The sequence below is a fragment of the Barbatula barbatula genome (genome assembly GCF_947034865.1).
Source record: "Barbatula barbatula genome assembly, chromosome: 22".
Lineage (NCBI taxonomy): Eukaryota > Metazoa > Chordata > Actinopteri > Cypriniformes > Nemacheilidae > Barbatula > Barbatula barbatula.
In genome coordinates, this window is record NC_136785.1 from 1,297,463 (window position 1) to 1,318,008 (window position 20,546).

The 20,546-nt window shown below is 40.2% G+C and overlaps 1 protein-coding gene across 1 annotated transcript in view; it reads right to left on the reverse strand.

Moving 5' to 3' along the window:
* The window catches only part of ntng2b (netrin g2b), a 46,285-nt gene extending 25,739 nt beyond the window's left edge, over positions 1-20,546 (reverse strand). The window contains exons 1-3 of the mRNA XM_079485901.1: positions 20,201-20,546; positions 18,648-19,285; positions 9,608-10,251 (exon numbers count right to left, since the gene is read on the reverse strand). The gene's annotated coding sequence lies outside the window, so the exon portion shown is untranslated. The remainder of the gene's footprint in view (positions 1-9,607; positions 10,252-18,647; positions 19,286-20,200) is intronic.

The following is a 20,546-nucleotide window of genomic DNA, read 5'->3' on the forward strand; positions in this document are numbered from 1 at the left end:
GTATTTAATTAAATTAAAATTCTTCAACAGTTATTGATTCTTTGCTGAGGTCTAGTGGAAGTTAAGTTTGGGTCACATACGGTAACGTTTGTTAACGTTGTTGCCGCTGAAACCATCTATAAATAGTCTTACTAAAAGCCATGAAATTTCGATTTCATGACGAAATGTCCATTCCTACGTGTATAAGCCCATCATTTGTGTGCTTTATATTCTTTACTTCATGTTTTAAATGATTGCGTCAACAACGCAAGGTTGTGTGCTGGATCCCAGGGGATTGCAGATACCTATGTAAAATGTATAGGATAATGCTTTGTAAGTTGCTTTGGATAAAAGCGTCTGCCAAATGCCTAAATGTAAATGTAGGATGAATGGATGGATGATTTTGTAACTGTAGTTATGGCATCTGCCAGCAGGGGCTAACCCTTTAACAAACATATGATACGCTAGACTTGTGTAGCCGAAGCTTTGACTGCAGCAGAAGGTCTGGTGTTTTTTGCCGTTTGAACCGGTCGGAAACAAGAGCGTGTGAAATACATCAGACATTTTGAGAAGGGACTGCGAGCGTGCCATCTGAGGCTAATGATACACAAACTCCATCATGGCCAATTAGAGACAACGTATGTACAATCTGACACACACATACTGTATATGCAGTGCATGCCCTTCAAACACATGCAAACTGATGTCCTCTATATTCCTGTTGTGTGTTTAGGTTTGGTTGTACTTGTGAGGATATTTTTTGTGTGTATTAGGTTAAGTATAGGTATGTGTGTGTGTGTTAGCATATATGTGCGTGTGAGCCTACTACATACTAACCCTCATCTAAAACCCAGTCATTACCCATAATGCTGTACGGTAAAAGCTTTAGGGTTACAAGGTCACTGAGCATGCTCAGCACCCAAAGGAATTCAGTCTCTTTTAGAGACGACCTTCAACCGAACTGAGTGTGTATGAGAGAGAGAGAGTGTGTGTCTGTGTGTGCATGCTAAAAGGGCTTATACCTGTAACAGGTCATTTTGCGTGACTTGCGTGTGTGTGCTCAGAAGAATGTATTATTGCTCAGAGGTTGCTCTTTTAAAGCTCGAGAGATTTAAGGGAGTTCTAAGTTGGGTTACATTCAAGTATCAACTTCGTTTTAGATGTTTCTGGAGGTGTAAATCAATGTACATGTAGAGGTGAAATAATGTGGATTTGAGTCAATTTGATGAGAAATGTTTGAGTTCATATTGAGAACTTCAATAATATTGACTTTTGATTGCAGACTTGACAAATGTGAGCTGTCTACACTACTAGTCGTCAGTTACGTTCTTCTGACTCTGGTCGTTTAGTGGTCTTTATAGGTGATCGTGCCTTTTCTTCTCATGCGCAAAAATGTGTCTTTCCATCGAAATCAGATAGATTGAATCTTTAAGTGCTTTGAAATCTACTCTTAAAGCCCATTTCTTCAGATTAGCCTTTAGGTATTACTTTGGTGTTTTAAGGTTAGTTTTTTCTGTGTTTACTTCTTCTTCTTATTGTTATATGTCTTCACTCTTCACTTCTGCGCTTTGAGATACTCCTTTTTTGCTATATAAAATCAAGTTTATTATAATCGTTATTAATATTTGAGATGTTGTCTGAAACTCTAACGACAGACATTTCTGATATATATCTGAGACGCAGACAAGATGCAAAAGTTTCTCTCATCTCCTCTGTGTTTTGGTTTTTATGTGTATGTATTTGCATGTGGGTGAGTATGTGTGTCGTGTGTCGCAGCGTGTGGCTTCTGTGTGGAGTCTTACTGCGTAGCGGAAAGTGAATAATTTACATCTCAACAGCGTGTGTGTCTGTGAACGTCGAAGATCCAAGATCTGGGGTTTGGGGGAAAATAGATTCAAAACTGAGAAACGTAGCCTTGCACGCACACAGACACAGAAATTACCCAGAAGCGTCTTCAACACACCAAGAAAGTAAATGAGAGAGAGAGAAGAGGGTCAGAAATACATCAGGAGATGCAGGAGGAGGAGTTCAGTAAGCTTCTCTTTCTTCAATATATTTGACACATCTGATAATATCAAACAAATTTAAATGAACTGTTCACTCGCATGTCATTCCAAACTCAACATTTTGTGTGATCTCGCAGTTTATTCTTGAGGAAATAGGTTCACACTGGTTGCAGTTGGTCACAAGCTGCATGAGAACTGATCGTACTTGATGTTAATGACGTGGGAGCTTGCACAAGTGAGATTTGAGAGCTGAGGCGGAGGAAGATTAGAACAGGCAACGTTGCTTTAAGTTTGATGTTCAAATCCAGTTTTATTTTTCTGTGGTAGACTTATTCAATTTCTATTAATTGACATATAGAAGGTTCAGTTAAACCCATTAAGAACAAGGTTTCTGTTATACCGTTCGCAAGGTATACACTGTTTTTTATGTCTCATCAAAGACGAAAAGTGTAGGAACCCATCAGGTTCTGTTTTGTTGTTTGTTTATCTGCATTTATTTTATTTAAACGTTCGGTTTAAAGACTGGAAATGCATGTCAACAAATTACTTGAAAGGGGCGCCATGCTTTCAAAAAGTTTGGGAAGCACTGTTTTAACCTGATATACTGTATATGTTTACTACTTGCGTTGCTTCAAAATATACTGTAATAAATTGTGTTCAATGGGAAAGTCTGTTTTTACCCAGACATTATAAACACGTTTTTATGCAATCGCAAAACCGCCATACAGTAAAACCGTGATTTTTGCTCAAGCTTATCATACCGTCAAAATATCACATGCTGTCAAAAATCTGCGTACTCATGTCATTTGAATGTCGGTGTTTTTTATTTGTTCAAAATATTGTGATACCGTGGTATCGTGGTATTTGGATATTTGGAAGAACGCTTGTAACCAAACAGACCATTGACTCCCATAGTAGGAAAACATAACATTATAATTATTTTGGGTTGAACACAAAAGAAGATATTTTGAAGAATGTAGGACAGCAAACAGTTCTGGGTCACTTTTTGTGTCTATGGGAGTCAATGGGGGGCAAAATCTGTCTGGTTACCCGCATTCTTCCAAATATCTTTCCCTGCGTTCATCAGAACAAACACATTTATACACATTTGGAACAACTTGAAGGTGAGGAAATGATGACAGCATTTTCATTTGTGGGTGAAGAAGTATCACTTCAAGTGTGCAGTGCCACAACTGAGTATGCGAAATGATAATTGGGAATAAATCACTCTGATGTCAAGTAGTAACACCTCAGTGAGTATGAGAGAGCACTATTAGCACTGAAGAGTGTAAAAGCTTTGAGTATGTTATGCTAATGTTTTCTGTGAAAACAGACTCTCTTCAAGGACATCCTCACACCTCTCTTTAATCTCTCTCTCTCTTCACTCTCTCTTCCTTTTTCCCTCTATCTGTCTCCCTCCTAGTGGCTCTCTTGAGAAATAAACAGAGCAAATGTTGGGATTACAGTAGAGAAGGAGGGATTGAGAGAGATAGATGAAAAGAGAGCTGTAGGGCTCAAAGTTAGCTTGTTTGCTTTACTTTGTTTGTACATTTAAAAATTAAAGGACGCCAAGAAAACCATCCCTGTAAAGATAACAGAGGGAGAGAATGAGGGAAGATTCGAGTCAAACGCTGACACTGACTGAAGAGGCAGCGCAGGTTGAGTTCACTTTTATTATCAAATCATCCGTCTGCATGAGAGCATAAATCACTCATCCTCTCTCTCTCTCGCTCTCTTTCATTTTGTCCCTGTGAAGAACTGCGATCTGATTCTCTCATTTAAATACCTATTACATGAATGATAGTTTGTCTATGAAAAGCCATGAAGTTTGGGTGAGGACACAAGGGAACACGTTACTAATTGGACTTTGTTTTAATTCTCTCTTCATCTCCTACCACTTTTTTGGGCCTGTAACAACATTCTCTTCCACATGAGAAGCAGTGGTAAAAGTAAGTGGAGATGAATGACACAAAAGTTACAAAAACAACACAGAAAGTCCATTTAAACATCTCCTGAAGAAAATGAATGCGGACATTTGCATCATAATATTGTGAATTTCTGGGTTAAAGCTGCGCACTTCGAAGCTAGAAAGCCAAAAGGTCACCGTTTTTCCTTACGCGAAGAATGAAAATCATTCAGGTTTCAGGGATAATAAAGACAGAATTAACTGTTTCTTTAAATCCTCCCTGATTTCTCTTTATGATCTTTCTGTGTCCTATGAAATCTGGTCTGGTCTTTTGAGATTGCTTTAATACAATCACTCCAGGGGTCGACCACACACGGTTAACACAATCTCAACTCTCTCTCTTCTTCTGTCCTTCGAGGAGGACACGGTGTATAGTTATAACTCAGAGAGACAGACATCCTGGCTTTTCACAAAGTCACACTGTATAACGCCTATAGCAGCTGTGTGTGTCTGTGTGAGATCCCTCATGTACCGACACTAGACAGCCCTCCAGAGCTTTGAGTGCACAGATTATTTATTGGTGACCTGTAGCTGTCACAGCACACTCACATATACGTTGCAGTTCACGTACAGTGCAGAAAAGTAGTGGACATGAAATATTCAGACGCTCTTGTCTGAAGCTCAACAGCAACATTTGTAAAAAGGAAACTTTGAAATGTCTTGCGGATAAACTTGAACAGTATTTGCTCAGATAATTCATTGAAACTGAAATAGATTCTCAGACAGCAGGACCAGACACAGCGCAGTTCTACAAAGAAAGTGTTTTGTACATGTTTATAGTTTAACAACTATTAAAGTGATAAAGCGATGGACACTTGTTATTTTAATACTAATATATAAATAATTATAATATATAATACGCTATATAAATAACTGAATTGAATAGTTCACCTGTATGATGGGAACTGGTTAAACCCGACACATGGTGAAAATGTACACATTACATATGAAAGTTGGGTTCAGGCCCTTTATTTTTATTTACCTTGTATGTACCAAAAAGAAGGCGGCTGAGTTTTGCCACTGTTTTGTTTTATTGTAAACTTGTTCAAATGGATCTTGCAGGAATCTTTTAAACGTCAACTTTATGACCTGTAATGATGCAGAAGTTTGGCATATGTCCTCTTTAAGATGACCTTAATTCTTCTACTTTCGAATACTTTCAAGGTTACTGCAGCCTTTATACAGTATAAATCCAGTAGTCTTCTTCTCACAGATTATTCTCTGCTTGGACACCGAAAGAGTCGAGTCGATTTGTGCATTGAACTCATATGATGACGGGATATCTGTACGATATTTCACCTACAGGAGTTTATACGGTCAGTGACTTTAAATGTTTCCAGAGATAGCCGAATATTCAATCTTGCTGTATCCTTGAGTCTTAAGAAACACATAAGACTGATATTTCTATTTCTGTCATTTCCAGGTTTAACAGGATATTCAAGGAGATTAAATGTACGATGAGACTTGATCCATCTGTAACTGCTCACTGGAGGTAAGAGATCCTTATTGTATGACAGGTGCTGGATGAGAGGGGTTGAAAAATAACAGCGATGTCGTCCATAAAGAAATGTAGGTTTAGAAGCGTAGCAAGTTATTGTTGTGATTAAGGATTATAAAACAATTCTTTTTACACCTTTGGAATAATGTGAGAGCTAAAGATCTGATATGTGTATTAAGGTTTCATTTTGACATTGGTGTACACACACATAAAACAAACAAACTGTATGCATATATGAAGAGTTTGTTTTCATGCTTTTATTGCGTTAACTGTATTTTTTGAGTTATTATGTCTTAAATCAAAACAAACCAACTGCAGATTGATTGATATTCATTGAAAGGCACAATAAAAAAGCTCATTTTGGATCCAAACTCTTCATATACGTATATCCCTGCTTCAGATGAAACAAATGCATGTTTTTCAGTCGTAACACGGATCTTTCTCTATTTCACACTTTCCTGTGCGGTCTCACCTTTATATATTTCAGTGTGTGTGTGAGAGGTTTGTCACATCCAGTCTGTTTCTTCACAGCATTAATTACTCTGTCAATCCCACAAAATCAGAATTTAATCTGCATGAGGTCACGCACCATGTGGAAAACCAAGAAAATCATATCAGCAAAAAGATTCCACTTCCGACTCCCATAACAGACACACTTTTACGACAAAATACACACACTCACATAGAAACAAGCAGTGTACTTCAGAGATCTACACACACACACACACACACATGTTGTGATGGATCGATAGCTATCAGGCCGATCTTACCCAGTCTCAGTCTAAGAATACATTATCGATCATGGGATTGTGTTACCATGCGTGTGTGTGTGTGTGTGTGTGTGTGTGTGTGTGTCTGTGTTTAAATGGCTCTATTATGACTAAATACTACAGGAAATGCATCACCAGGGCAGTTATAGATACATGCTGAACTATATATATATATATATGTGTGTGTATGAAGAGTTTGGTTCCAATATGAGATAACTCTTTTTTTATTGTGCATACCAATCAAACTGCAGTTGGTTTGGTTTGATTTATGCCATAATAACTCGAAAAAATACAGCTGACTAACACAATAAAACACATGTTAACATAATAAAATACCTCATTTTTGAAAATAAAATGAGATAACTCCATTAAAAATAATCTAAAATCATGTTTTTATTATGTTATCACGTTATTATGTCTTAAATCAAAACAAAACAACTGCAGTTTGATTGATATTCATTGAAAGGCACAAAACAACATGATTTTTTAAAAGTCATCTTGGATATACATTATATATATATTTATTTTTCCTGAAACGGATATTCAACCACAACACAGTGGGCAGATTGTCTCAGTGTTATACAGATACAGTAGTATACACAGCAGATAAATATTATTCATTTTATTTCATGCTTTTTCTGTGCAAACTGTATTGAGTAGTTACATCTAAATGCAGTGATGCTCGTGGGTTTGTGACCTATAATACAACACATGTTTGTGTATCGGTGAACGTGTGATGACACAGACACACATTACAGTATGTTATCACTCACTGTCAAACAGAACTGTACATGTCAGGATTTTACACTGTCACGGCGTGTGCGTGTGTGTCTTTAAATGCAGCTATAACTTCACATTTATCAAAGCGATCTGCAATCTCAGCAGTGGACTATATACTGTAGAAATAGGTGTGTGACAGTGAACGCTGAGAGATTGTGTGTGTGTGTGTGGTCAGGGTTTAGAATGTAAACTCAAGTGTAATGAAGTGTATCCTAATTCAGATGTCTAAGGCCTCGCTGAGTAAAGGAATGACAATCCATAAATCTTACATTAAACATGTACTTGCAGTATTCATATATTCTTCACACAAACACAGAAGTAAAGTTTCATCTTGAAAACATTCTTGTACGAAATTTTATTTGATCTTTTTATGTTTATTGATTCTCTAATCCTTTAAGTAAATGTTAATAGGTCTCTATCTCTGCTGTTGTTTCAGGTCTGATATATCACTTAAGAAAAATGACAGATGAGATCTTTATAATATTACAATTATTTCTCCTAGACATCAAATGATGAGCAAATAACTTAAAGTCCCCGTGAAGCGGAAGTTGATATCGTTTTTACTTGTGGGAAAAAATGTGGGCGTGGCTTTCGTCTTTCTCAGTGATTTGATTGGTTGTATAAAAACCACCGTCGCATTTTGAAATGGAACTGGCAGCAGACTGACAGGTGAAAGAGGAGGAGTTAACGGAGGCTCCGCCCACGTTGTCTAACATACGTCATTTAAGATAGATACTCATACAAGAAAGAAGTGGACACACTTATTTTAAAAAGAGAATGACCCACATTGATAAACTATTTGCAATATTTGCAATTTCATGATAAAACGTGCGTCGTAATTGTCTCAGATATTTCTGAGATTTCTGACAAATGTCTCTGTCATTAGAGATTCCCAAGAGATGTCAACAATGTGTCAAACTGAGCTCAGATTCGTTAAGTCTGTAATCAAAAGTCATTATTGAAGATTTCAATATGATTTCACATTTCTCATCATATTTACTAAAATTCAGATTATTTTACCTCTACAATCTACATTCATGTTACACCTCCATACTCTTCATGGGTTTGAATTATTCTCTCATTTGTTTGTTTTTTGTTTCTCCTAATCTTAGGAAGACTTAAATGAAACACAACTCTGAGAGCTCCATCAAATCTCTTGAGATATAAAAGAACGACCTTTCAGCAATAACACTCCTTTCACTACCAAAAGTAACTAGTACCTCACAAAGTGACGATAGTCATCAGTTTACTTTATCACTTACTATCAGTTTTATCTTTTGGTTTTGGTCCATGAACTGTACCCATCATGCACTTGGGCAGGTGACCCTCCTCAGGTCTCTCCAGTTGTTCCTGCCATAAGTGAATGTAGGTGTCTTTGGATTCAATGTAAGTTCTGACTGTAAGATTTGTAGAATTAGCTGATGAAGTCTTTTGTTCACATTGATTTTCATCCAAAAATACCTTTATCTCTCTTCCCATCACTCATTTTACAACAACATGATTTTAGTTCCTTTACTTCAGTCTCGTCCAAACTCTTGCAAGAAATGTCTGTGGCTTTTACTGATGGAGATTCTGTATATTGTGATCCATTGATGGTTTTAGACTACGGTACTCTTGAGAACCCTTATGTACGTTACTGTTAACACGCTTTTAGAAGCTTTCATATTAACACCCTACTATTAGTCATATCTGTAATGACTCAACCGTTATTACACATCATTTGTGCATCTCCAAGTACAGGTAATGCTTATTGGACACGTTCTGTAGCTAGACACAAGAGATGATAGAACCATAACAAGCATTTGTTTGACTCGGTAAGAAAACACAAATTTGATTAGATGAGCTGTAGTGAACGGTTTATGAATACTAACTTGAAGTAGATTACTCTTCATCTAATACTGCTAAAACACATTCATGTCATTCAGAGGTGTATTACAGTTACTCGAGATCTTATTAGGAGTTTTCTCTCATTTCTTTTACAGAAGCTCATTTTTAACTTGATTTTGATCATTTCTCTAGTTTGTGGAAATTGTTAATTGAATAATCAAATCTCACAAGCAACCAACGATGCACAAAATGTATAAAAGATTAAAAGCTCATTCTGTTTCTCGAAATATTTTGCTTTATTTTTTGCAATGTATGACATATTGTCTGATAATTGCAACGTCGTTCCTGTATTTCTGGCCTGTTTCTCCAAATATTTAACTTAATTTACACAATTTCTATTCTTCTTATAGTTCAGACATGTTTTATATTGAACTATTCCTTACAGCTTGGTTTTTGCAATTCTGGTATGTTTCTTAAAATATGTTATTCATTTTTGCATCGTACAACTTTTTGTCTCACAATGTTGAATCTCTATTCTTGTCATTTTAACTTAATTCTTTTTACATTTAAGCACAAAAATGCTGTTATATGCAGCGCACCATCTGTGTCTTCCAAAAGTCTTTTAACCATCAAACATGACTGTTTTTGGCTTTCAAATAAGTTAACACACTAGTGGCATGATCCTAAAATTAATATTTACTGTAAGATTTTAAAATGCGAATACTCTCTTTCCATTTATCTGTTGTAACAATAAGATAAAATCAGGTTTGTCTGTTCTCACCTGGCAAGGACTTCCACGTTAGAGATGGCGTAGAAGTATTTCATCAGGTTTTCTCTCTGGACATACGTTCCTCCGAGAGCGGGCCTGAGCAGGCGAAGCCTCAGATCTGTGAACGTGAAGAAGTCCCGCAGGCCTTTCATGCTCTCCATCCTTGTGTACAACCCCTCCATGTTGAGCAATCTCTGGCCGGCGAAGATGGCAAACCTCGAGCGCACATCGAACCGCACCACCTTCTCATTCTTAGAGCCGACCCAGCGGGAGTACTGCTCCGTACAGATGACCCGCGTGGCGTTGGCAGCGTTCAGGTCACGCACTCGCCTGGGCGGCATGCCGAAGGTGTCGACGCAGTCATCTGCGTAATACTGGTAGGGCTGCCACGTGCGACCGAAGTTCAGAGATTTTTCTAGAACCATAATAGTGGGCCGGCCGTACTCGAAGGTGATCTGGATGTCGTCTGCAAGCTCCAGGGTTTTGTTCCAGGTCAGGGTGATGTTGGCTTGAAGAGGTTCGGGAAACCGACTCCACGTGACCGTCTGCCAGTATGTAATCAGACCACTGCGCTCTCGGTCCTGCATCAGCTGCGGCGGGTGAGCCAGGTCGGGGTTAGACGCATCACATTCATCACTGCAGAGGTATGGATTCTCCTGCAGACAGACAGACAGACGGCAAGTGAGAGAGAGACAGACACTGCTTGGGTGTAAGATAGACGGAGAGAAAATAAAAGATGGACAACAGCACTGTAAGCGGAAGACAGACAGATAAATGAGCGAGACAGAGAGTGAGAGAGAGACAGGAAGAACGTCTGTGTGAAACAGAGAGAAACAGACAGTTAGAGAGAGAGAGAGAGAGAGAGAGAGAGAGAGAGAGAGAAAAAGTGAAAGTGTGTGTGTGTGTGTGTGTGTGTGAGAGAGAGAGAGAGAGATAGAGACAGTGTGTGGGTGTGTGTGTGTGTGAGAGCGAGAGAGACAGTGTGTGTTAAAATAAGAGAAAGAGAGAGACGGACAAAAAACGTGTGATACAGTGTGTGTGTGTGTGTGTGAGAGAGAGAGAGAGAGAGAGAGAGAGAGTGTGTGTTTGTGTTAAAATAAGAGAAAGAGAGAGACGGACAAAAAACGTGTGATACAGTGTGTGTGTGTGTGAGAGCGAGAGAGTGTGTCTTTGTGTTAAAATAAGAGAAAGAGAGAGACGGACAAAAAAGTTTGATACAGTGTGGGTGTGCGTTTATGTGTGTGGGGGCGAGAGAGAGAGAGAGAGAGAGAGAGAGAGAGAGACAGTGTGTGGGTGTGTGTTTATGTTTGTGAGCGAGAGAGAGACAGAGAGAGAGAGAGACAGAGAGACGGACAAAAAGTGTGTTATAGTGTGTGTGTGTGTGCGAGAGAGAGAGAGAGAGAGAGAGAGAGAGAGAGAGAGAGAGAGAGAGAGAGAGTTTCTGAAAGAACCAGACAGTTTTGTGTTTGTGACAGTTTTGTGATGGGAGAAAGTGTGTTATAGAAAGAAAGAGAGAAACATGGCATGAGACGTACAAAAAAGGCACAAGAGCGAAAGAGAAAAAGATTGATAAGACAAACAGAGGAGAGAGAGAGAGAGAGAGAGAGGAGAGAGAGAGTTGTCATATAGTAAAACTACAGTGAAGAAATCCTCTGCCTTTTATGAAAAGCAAAGACTGCAGGGAGTCTTGATGTGTGAACACAGCAAACTGCACAAGTGCATCATTAAAAATCTAGGTCAATTTTATCAGCTTTATAAAATTATGCAAGAAAATGATAACAGCGCACACACACACACACACACACACAGAGTTTGTGGTTATGCTGTGTGTAGGCAGTCGTGTTCAGGCACGACAGGCTCAAATTTGCTCGTTCAGCAGATGATCAGCTCTGTGGATCTGTCAACATATCTGATACCATCACATCAAACACTTCAGTTGTTCACCACCCGCAGAGAGGTAACAGAGAAATAAACTTATTGCTTCTTTTGTTCTTCATCTCCAAAAAATAGGTACACAAATAGCGCTTAGTAAGAAGAAACACACACATGGAGACAAACCTCATAAGAGAAGCTTGTTACGTCTAGGGAAATACATCATATTCCGGCACGCGGAGAATAAAAAATAAATTAAAGCAGAGATGAAATGTGTGCATGTGCGAGAGAGACAGCGAGAAAAGGAGCGTTGTTGTGGTGATTGAGGTTTTGAGGCTGTGAATCTTCTCTCGTAGGCCCAGAGCGCGCACGGAGAACTTCATCGCGAAGAAACCGAACCTTAAACAGCTGAGCAATGGTTGGTCACTGTACATGTCAGTCAAAGTTGTGAGTCTAATCCTTTCAGACTGACATCATTTTGTTGTGTTGCGTTTTGTTTCTGTCTCCTCCGAGATCACATTGCTCAGCGCTGCCCCGCCGTCATTTCTACATAATGTTGTTTCATGTCTTCCTCCATCTCTCTCTCTCCTCTCTCTTTAATGTTATTAGAGAAATCCCGTTCTGTTAGCATTACAGTCTGTTTCTAAGACACTGCAGACAGACAGGATCAGACAACATCTGACCTCACAACAACATCTGCGCACGCACACGCATTCAAGCATGTAAACATGCACACACACGCATGCATGCACGCTTAACCCCAGACACACTAACACTATAATGGGATTAAGGAGGAGAATGCGAGACAGAAACCTTCACTGACATCCACAGAAACTCAACCCTGTGACAAAGTAATTAGTTACTGTAATTCAATTACTTTCCCCTTGAAAAAGTAAAGTAAGGGACTTGTAATGATGTAATGAAACTGAATACTATATGTAACACGTGCGTGCAATAGTGGAATTGACATCAAAATTCAACGTCTGACGTTTGTATGTATGTGTGTTTATGCATTTACATGTGAGCATCTGTGCATGCGGCCCTGTGATGCACCGGCCACCTGTCCAGGGTTTCCCCGCTTCAGTCCGTCACAGCCGAGATTCCCAGTGACCCCAATAAGGATAAGCAGTATGGGGATGGATGAATTGGTGTGTGCGTGCTTTGACTTCATGCATGTGTTGTGTGCATGCGTGTTAGCGTTATTGCACTCTCAGAATTGCTACAAATACGTCAATGACACAATGTCACGTGGTCTAGATTAGATTCAACATACTTGGTTATATGCATATAGGACCTGTAGTGAAATGTTATTCTAGTAAACTGTACATCAACCCAGTGTTGGGTCTAAAAGGCATGAACCAAACCGCTGGGGATCTTGAGTTGTTTGAATCCAAACGTTGGGTTGTTTTAAACTATTGTTGGGTCAAATATAAACATTTTCTGGGTTATTTTAACTCTACAGGTGGGTTTGTCCCTTTTTTGACTCGATGCTTGGTTGAAAATGACGCAACAATTTTTATAGCGCATAGAATGCAAGCTGTGCAAGATATATACAGCCGGTGAAAAAATAAAGAGACGATTCTAATGGTTCATTTTGATCATCATTTCCAGATGTATTGCGGCCATTCCGGTCCTAGTGTCTGTTGAATGTTCGTCAGGAGTGACAAAGTCCTCCGACAGTCGTGAAAGACTGACAGCATGACAAGACACATGAAAAGGTTTACACATAACAAATATATATTTTAAATTTCCCTAAAAACATGTACATGTTGTATTGCTTAAAGGTGAATCTATACTTGTCTTCTTTGCAGTATTTGAGGTCTGAAAAAAATACACAGCATCTTTTCTGTCTTTCTGTCCTGTTTCTCCAATTTTTATTTTCTAAGCAATTCGAAACAATATTTGTATTTGAAATAAATGTTGAATTTAAAAGAATAAAAAAATATTCAGGGTTGGGTATAATTCAAACAAACAGCGGCGTTTCTCCATATTTGACCCAACTATGAGTTCTTTTATATGTGTGTGCCTGCTATCCACACCGTCTGAGACGCCGTCTTCCAGCTAATAAATTATTTCTGCGCATCTTTGTCGTGACCTTGTCGTAATAATGCAAAGAGGCAAAGCTAGAACGTATAGGCACATGCTAGTCTTTCCTGTTCCATATACACACACATGCGCATGTTCTGTACACACCAACTGTTCCGGCAGGTGGCCCACATCACTAAGCTCCTGGAACAATTATCCGCATTGGAATCCCGTGGCTGCTACAACACTCAGCGTGGAACTAGATCCCCGTCACGGCGACCACAAAACAGCCCGATAAACCAACCAACTGGAGCATTACATCACCGTTCAACTGAAACATCACTTCTGGTGCTGGTCCTTTGCATAGAACTGCACGGTACGCTGCCTCCATGCAATGGCTCTATTATGACACAAATCATAATCACGATTATTTTGGCCAATATTGAGATCCCGATTATTAAACACGATTTCCATTAACCTTTAAAACAACATAGAAAATACTTAGCGTTTAAACTCTGAATTTAACTGAAAATAAATAGCACTGCTGAACCGCTGTAGAGAAAAGGGTGCGCTGTGGATTTATACTACAAGGAAAGAGAGGATTCTTGCTAAATGGAATGCGTCACAATAATCGTTTACCTCGATTATGTTGTTTTTGTAAATGATGAAGGCTAGGATTGACGATTACGTCTAATTTCGATTAATCGCACAGCACTACCTCACAGTTAGTAGCTTCCTTATGAGAAGGCAACCAAACCAAAACTGAACATCAGAAGGGCCTAGACCGGATATACAGACTTTTCCTCTACAATATTTCCTTTTTTTTTTAAAGAACACAGTGAAGGCGATAGTACATGAAAACAGAAGCCGACAGAACAGCGGAGCTCACCTGGTGTTTCAGCACAGCTGCGTGTCGTGATGAAGTGTGCATATAGCCAGTGGAAGAACAGTGCATAAACCTACAAAAGCTGTTCTTTATTAAAACTTCAGAACGCATTCGTCTTCTCCAAATGAAACGTTGTGAGGTCAAAGCTTTAGAAAGTTTTCCTTTATAAGTTCCTCGCATTAGCATTCTGGGTGGTTTGGATAAACAATAACAGTAATCTCGCATCGCCAAACACGTAATCAATCACTTTAAGATATTACAACATTCAGGGTGGAGGGGTTGAATATGAGATGTGTAATGTTATCCAGAGAAAGCAATTCTATGCTGTGAGGCCAATAGTATAAAACACTCAATCCCTTTTTTAAACACAATTGTCACGAATGCTTTTATAGTTTCAGCTCATTGCATGAGCCACATGCTGCGAACAGTAAGCACTTTTATGTATGAATGTATAAAGTTATACTGCATATTTTTTTTAAATGTAGTCGCTCTTCTGTATTCTGTTCATGGCTGAAAAATGTGCATACTGTATAATTCTGTTCTCCTGTCTCCATTCCACTATCATTTCTCTTTCTCCTTCCTGTTTCTCTCTCTCTGTGTTTTCTATTTATAGCCGTGGCTCATTTGTGCGTGTAAATCAGAGATTTGCTGTTGTGTAGCGTGAGGGTTTCTACTTTCATACACGCACCGCAACATATGTTCACACGTTCACACCTTTCGTCGTTTTTAAGAAACGTGGCTGCGTGTTTTCAGAGACATGCATGATAAAAACATGTCATTTGTGTGTGTGCGCATGTGTTTTTTCTGCTGAACAAAACTGTGATTCCTTTATATCATAAGGGAGCTCTCTCTCCTCCTAACTCTCTATCTCAATAATAGCGACCGACTCACAAACATGCACAAACTGGGACAGACTCGGAACCAAAGCATGCCAACACTTTCATGGCCACGAAACACACACACACATACACACACACACTATATAAAGAGCAGCACACAACTTCACTATTCAGTGACTTGTGATAATTTGAAGTAAAATCATTTTTGCATGACTATGCAGTTATGTTGATGTTCTTCAGTCGGTTAACATTACTTGAATGATTCTCTCTCTTATGTGAGTTTATCATTTTCTTGGAAGGATAAATACCGGAGAGGATCCGTCTGTTGTGAAGTGCTGACTGTGCCGGCCTGCCTCCCCTCTTCATGTCTAGAACGTAAAAGGAAAACGTCCGGGCGCGGCGTGGACAGCCCATTAAAGCCCACATCAATATTAAAGAGAAGCCGGTCCATTGCAGAAGCCGGTCCATTAGCACAACCCAAGAACAACAACTCAACTGTGTCTATGCGAATGCGTGTTATATAGGTTTGAGTAAGAATCAAAATGATTATTTGCATGACCAAGTAACAATATCTTACAAACAAAGTTGCCAAACAAGTCTTTAAAGATTACGGGTACATCAACCAAACAATCACATTCTGTCCTAACTCATGTTGGTCCAAACCCATATGACTGTTTTAGTTAAACACAAGGGAAGCACAATTTTGTCTTTTCCACACAACAGAAGCAAACGGTGATCCAAAATCGACACAAAGGCACTATTAAAGTATTATAAAAGTCCATAAGTCTTCTGAAGAGGTGAAGAACGGACAGACATCTCCTTTTATGTTCCACCCCGGGTGAGTAAACGGTGACAAAGTGTTTGGTTGCACTATTACTGTTCTTTTGTGTACACTACTGTTTGAAAGTTTAGGGTCACTTACACAACTATTCATCTTTTTATATACCGCTGCAGAAAATTAAAGGTATATGTATCACAAATTTCTAATAAAAATATTGCTTGTATTTGCATTTATCTGCAGAACCTGAAAACTGGAGAAACAGGTGAACAGAACAGATGCTGTGTATTTTTTCAGAGCTCAAATACAGCAAAGAAAACAAGTTCAGATTCACCTTTAAGCAACACAACAGTCATATTTCTACTTTAGAAAAGTTCAACAATTCTTTTTTTTATGTGACAACGGTGATAACCTGGATCCCTTCTATCAGAGTTTTCAAGTATCTTGTCATGCCGTCAGTCTTTCACATTGATGTTAGATGACTTTATGCCACTCCTGAGGTTTGACTCTGTTGGAATTCAACAAACATAGATAGAATAAAACTGTTATATTTGATCATCTCCAGTGTAGTCAGCCTTTGCGTTTTGAAGGTTTTTAAGATCATGAGACACATCTCAATGTAGTGGCCCTGAAGTTTTGAGCGGCAGTGCAAGAGCGCTGTTTCCGTTTAACATCAAAGCGATCATTAACTGTTAAGTGTCTGATAGCTTCTCCATTTCCTCTCCTCCAGACCAGTAACCGTCTTTCTCTCAGATTCCCATCATCATCCTCGCTCCATTATTGAAGGACTCAGTTTCTTCAGAATCATGTTTAATGAACAGTGTTGTGTGTTTGTGGGTCTGCATTGCACATGTTTGTACACGATATTGTGGCGTGTGTGTATAATTTCATTTGAGCTAATCAGTGTTGTATTACCTCTGTTCCCCTGACACTAATGCTTGTTTAAGCGTTAGTTCTCCCTGCAGCCTGCATCCCCTCCACCCCGCCGCTTTTCTGCTTTATCCTTTTGCAAGAATCTGTGTTATTACTACAAATCTGCATAAAGCATTAAACTTAGAAGCATCGTCGATATCTCCGAGCCTGGCGATCGTTATATTCACTCATGTTTTTAAAGGGTAGTTCACCCAAAAATAAACATTCTGTCATTTTCTCACCCTAGCGTTGTGCTGATGAACACAGAGAAAGATATTTGGAGGAACGCTTGTAACCAAACAGTTGCTGCACCCCATTGACTGCCATAGTCATACTTTATAAAGAAGATATTTTGAAGAATGTAGGAAGTTAGTGCAGTTCCGGGCCACTTTTGACGACCATTATCAATAAATGTTTTGTTATCAAGTTAAACTGTAACAATGGTAGCGATTTTATACAAAATCTAAAGGTTTTGTTGCTTTGTCGCAACTGGTTGCTTTTGTTTCAAGCCAAAAAGGAACAAACCTTAACACCATAGTATCATGGCGATGTATCTTTGCAACTTTTGCAAAGGTGAGCAATAACATTTTCAGATTACAGATATTATTTCTTCAATGCTAATGTATCGCTTAACTTGTTTATCGACATCACTTTGAAGTCAAGCCTTTTTCCCTGACTCAGTTTGTAAAACCCAAGGCAGGCGTGCCCTTGAGAATAACCCGTTGAAGCTGCTGTTAATGAGGTGATGGTTTCTGTTCCTGTGAGCTTTGCTCTGCCAACAAACCCACGTGGGTAAACAACACTTCTGCCTCTTCCGCTGCATGTCTGCTGACCTCAGCTGCATTTTTTCTGCTGTGATCGGTGACCTGCACAGCGGATCCTGCGTGAATTAACTCGGCTTCAAGACGTCCAACCCCAGGATGGCCATCGGTTGGCATCGTTCTCCAAACCCTGAATGTTTTGCATGGACATGGTGGCCGGTGGTTAAAAGGCCTCGGCAAACACGCTGGAGGTCTGCGCAAAAACATCTGCTTGAGGTCTCGCCAGGCCGCAAACTAATTGACACTCTGTGGTGTGTATTTGTGTCTTTAATGTGCTGATATAAGCATGTAAGAAACAACACAGATGAATCCGTTTATATCACACCTATGATTCACATACTGTGGAGTATGCGAGATGAGAATTAGTGTGTTCGAAAAGCAAAGTTTCTTATTTTCAAAGGGTGCGTATTTGTCTGCATGCTTTTGGGGGATAACAGTTCCTTCAGTTATACAATGAAAGAAATTAAAGTTTTTGAGCGAGAGAGAGAAGCTGCATATTTTAAATCCATAAAGACGATTTTGTGACACGCTAGTATACACTACAGAAACACGCCTTCCAAAAGCATGTAAGCTAAATGATTGACAGGCAGAAAGTTTCTGAACAAAGTTCTGACAGTCCTTTGTCTTTTTAACAGAGCCCAGGACTGCCAGAGACGGCAATGATTTCTCAGGACACCTATTTCAGTGATATCAGTCAGGTAATAAAAGTGATTCTTCACAGAATCTCTTACAGCAATTATATTTATGCACTTGGCAGATGCTTGTATCTAAAGGGACTTACAGTGCATTTAATGTATACACTTTTATCACTGTGGAACTGAACCCACAACCTTTCCGCTGGTAATGCATTTGAGCTTCATTGTGGGTCTCTGAAGTAAACCTTCTTTTCACTCTCACACAGAAAGTTTGGAGAACTCACCAGCGTGCAGAATCTCTCCGGCGGGTTCCCGCAGGTGACGCCCGGCGGCTCGACGCGGATGCGCATGTACTCCTTCACGGATTGGGCTTTGGGTTGGCACGCGTAATGCTCCCACAACGCGCCGTCGTCCGTGCTCACCAGAGACTTGCACAGGTCGTACTGGCCTCGGGCTCGCGCCAGCACGTGCGCCAGGAGGAAGAGGAGTCCCACGCGTACACGCATGGTAGGCCGACAGAGGGTCCGGAGAAACGGGTGCGCGGTGGGTTCACAGGGGGGACTTTTTATCACAGGTGGTCAAGTTAAAACATCCCATAACTTCACCACAGTCATGTTTTGGTTTATTCCAAACAAAGTCAAATATCTTGATTAAAAAAGCGTTTCCTGTTTTGAGGGGAATCGTTGCAAATCGAGTTTATTGCGTTGTGTTTCTCCTTCGGTTCTGTCCTGATGTGATTCCTCAAAGATGCTGATGCTTCTTGTCAGACTCACATCCATAGCAGCACCTGCCCTGATGCGCCACAGAGCATATTGTTATGCTGAAGGTCAGTGTCCCACGCAAAAAGTGTGAAGTCGAGTTTTTTAACTCAGTAACTGTTCTTCGAGTTCTTCCGGTCAGTCGCGCAAGATGGTCCGTGGGTCTGAAAGAAAAGCCCCAAACATGTTAGTGCTAAACTTCACAAACACATGATGGCATTCTGTTTTTTATGCGATGCTTTTTAGTGGACGGTTTCATTTGCCAACACCCCTAAACAGACGTTGGATGTCATCTCGCGAGCTGCCAGCAGTCCCGACAGATGGCCGGTCGCGTACAACACGAGTCTGCTGTGCGGAACATGCACACGCTTCACAGATAAGAGCTGTTCAAAGAACACTTCCAGAACCGACCCGGTTTAGCCGTTCAGATAGCGCACGCATGTACTCTGGATGCAAGAACAGCAAACGCCTCAATGTGTAAATCGAGTCGTGTTTCATTTGCACTTTAACTGATACACATCAGTTTCTAGTTGATAGTTCTGATCCGCTGTCTTCTTTCTTCTTTCAATTTCAGAGCTGAATCGGGTTCAGAAAAGTCGCTTATTTACGTTTCTGCACATTGGTTGCGTTTCGCGTAAAGACGCGCGAAGTTCAGATAAGGCGACTCTATTCAAAACAGAAACGTGTAAAACAATCGTCGATATTTCTGTTAGTCACCTTGGAACCTTATAAGAGACTAAACGTGACTAAAGTTGATCAATTGTAAGAGTTTAGGATCAGCTCTCGCTTTCCTCTGGGGCGCGCGCGCGGGGTGTGCCGTGCGCGTCCCGCAAGCTCCGATCAAAGATGAGAAACTGCGAGATACGATAAACACGTTTATAAACCGAGGCTCGCGATCACATAGCTGCTTTTGCGATCAAACACGATCACAAACAACTTTTTAGCCTTTCGGACATAAATCAAAAGTGAGAAGCCCGGACAGATGGAGGAGAGGGGCCCGTTTCAGAAGAGAGGAGCCGCTCTCTATGCGACTCATCCGGGTTGTTGTTTGGGAGTAATAGTAGTTGGGATGTACTCACCGTGAGCTGCTGTCCCGGTGCTTTAGGCACTCGCTCGGGTCCGGTACCGTGCCGTTACGCAGCGAGGATGCGGTTCTTCCGCGTTTGTTTGTACTGTTTATTCCTCCCTGCCGGAGAGTTTTTATAAAACAGCCCGCGAGATGAGCACACGCGAGAGGACGGTGCCCTACTTATGCCGGATTGCCGGAGGAGGGTGTGTGTGAAGTATCCAAAAGTGAGAAGATCGACTTGTGTGCGTCCTCCGTACTTTACCGGATCGGATTTGCCCTGTGTGCTCAAGGGCAGCGAGCTTCGTGGCAGATATCCCTCCCCTCTCTTCCTCGTCTCTCCCTCCCTCTCTCTCTCT